Raw genomic sequence first — 2,698 nt, 5'->3', positions numbered from 1 at the left:
GGGGGGAGCGTGCGGTGGCTGCAAGGATCTATCTCTCGCTAGTTTTTTGCGCTCGCTCGCTAGCTGCTTTGCACTATTCATAACGAGGACGTGGATGCAGCAAGCCTGCCTAGCACCCCCTTTATCATTTATATGTTCAATTTCGGTCATCTTGAAAATATCCAATGGTGACATGAAGTCGTAATTTTAACCTCATCTTGTTACAGCCTCAAATCACTCTTTGCGATCACGCCATTTTCGAGCATGAACACATGCCCTCCTGTTTTCGGTAAAGCCAGCGTGCCAAAAAATAACTTGTACAATGTTGGTTCTAAGGACGATGTCAACACCATCAGTCACTTTGAATGTGCTTAGGGCGATAAATATACATCGGCCATTATTTGTTTGAATCCTTGATGCAAACTTGGGCGAAACCTTCTCAACTTCATTAACAACCTGATAATAAAGTTCCATAGATATGTATCTCAAGGTCATCCTCCGAACCATATTGTTCACCCATTTGCTAGGATTTTGTAGATAATCAACAATAAATTTTCTCCAATTCTTACTTTCGTCTGAATAAAAATTTTCATTAATGGCCAAAGTGGTGGACTTCGGTTCGGCCTTTCCTCTGTTGACGAGACTAAGCATCGGTATTGATAGAAATGCAACACACAATCATTAATATAGTAGCCGGACGCTTGCTGTGCCAACTCTCTCGAATTGTCATGTCTAGACATATGAACAATTTTAAAGCAACCCAAGGTAAATTTTGCATCTAGACATACCTCAAGATAAACTATAAGTGATTCATTAAAACATTGATAACCCTTGGATATTTGTTGCACTACTCATAACGGATCACCGAAAGCCTCAATATGTACAGAACCTATGGCAACCAAAAGCTCCAAATCGAATAAAATTTCATATTCAACATTGATTATTGTGTAAAAATATTTTAAGCGGCACAAGGCTTCACAAAATAGCACCATATGGAGGTATATAAACAACACTGACACCGTGGCCATTGTTATGAATTTAACCATCGAAAATAATCTCCATAGTACTAGAAAGATAATTGTAATATCAATGAACATGTACCTTGTTTCGGTATCCAATTGAACTAAGGACGATGTTAGGATACTACACCGGCCATGCTTTGCCATATTCTTAGGGCGATAGATAAATATCAGCCATTACCATGAGTCCATGTAGAATTCACCCACCAAAGTATTTATAGCCGAAATAAACAAATGAAATAGCAATAAAATATTTCAGCCCCCTTGTATTAGCAACAAAAATGTAACTAACCAAATGTATAGTGATTTGGTAATACTCTTTCATGATATAGAAAATTATGTAGCATCCATGGATCAAAATAATTCCATGATTGGTAATTGATCATACCTAGGGATGAATTCCATGGCAAAGGCATCAATGGCATGGTTGAAGAAAATATATGATGTGCTAACCGAAGATTTTGATGTTGTGATGTATACCTTCGGCTTGTTTGTTGCTTCCATCCTTCTCTTTCTTCACCTTTATTGTACTTGCTGCAATAGAAGCATGCACATCATTTTTGTTTTGATTGATCCTCTTGGAAACCCATGCCATGTTCTTTTTTCTCAGCTCTTGTGCACTTAGATTTTGTAATTCCTTCTTTTGCCAATACGATAAGCCGAGTAGGCATCTCGGCTATGATTCTGTTTCGACCAATGGCAATTCTTTTTTGGCCTTGTGCACTCTCAACTTCTTTTCTTCAGATTTGTCACTTTGACTCTCAACAGTTGATTGCTTCATCTCATTGACTTTAGTTGCTAATGTCAACACTTCTGTAATGCCCCGGATATAACTTTCCCAATTTGTACTCCAACTCTTCCCGTTTCCGGCGTTAAGTTATATTTATTTCTCGGGTTCGGGTCTTTGTCTCCGTGTGTTGTTTTTTATTGTCATGCATCTCATATCATGTCATCATGTGCATTGCATTTGCATACGTGTTCATCTCATGCATTCGAGCATTTTCCCCGTTGTCCGTTTTGCATTCCGGCGCTTCGTTCTCCTCCGGTGGCCATTTCTAGCTTTCTTTCGTGTGTGGGGATTAAACATTTCCGGATTGGACCGAGACTTGTCATGCGGCCTTGGTTTACTTCTGGTAGACCGCCTGTCAAGTTTCGTATCATTTGGACTTCGTTTGATACTCCAACGGTTAACCGAGGGACCGAAAAGGCCTCGTGTGTGTTGCAGCCCAACACCCCTCCAATTTGGCCCAAAACCCACCAAACTCTGCTCCATATCCTAGAGCGTTCGATCACGATCGCGTGGCCGAAAACCGCACCTCATTTGGACTCTCCTAGCTCCCCCTATGCCTATAAATAGAACCCCCGTTTTTCGGATTCCTCCCTCTCCTCGAAACCCTATTTTCTCCTCCGCGTGCCGGACACGTCCGCCCGGCGCCGGACACGTCCGCCACCGCCCGCCGCGGCCAATCACGTCGCGCCACGTGGCCTCCGCCACCTACCACCGCCGCCGGCCCGGGAGGCCCAATCCAGGCCCCCGCGAGCCCATCCGAGCGCCGCCGCCCGAGGCTGCCATCCCCGCCGCCTCTTCCGACTCCGGTGGCCGGAGCCGCCATCGCCGCCGCCTCGCCCAGCCGCCGCCATCGCCGCCGCCTCGCCCAGCCGCCGCCATCGCCGCCGCCTCGCCTGCCGCTAGCCGCGCG

The sequence above is a fragment of the Triticum dicoccoides genome, chromosome 6A (genome assembly GCF_002162155.2).
Source record: "Triticum dicoccoides isolate Atlit2015 ecotype Zavitan chromosome 6A, WEW_v2.0, whole genome shotgun sequence".
NCBI classification, from domain to species: Eukaryota; Viridiplantae; Streptophyta; class Magnoliopsida; order Poales; family Poaceae; genus Triticum; species Triticum dicoccoides.
This window is presented reverse-complemented; position numbering follows the sequence as displayed.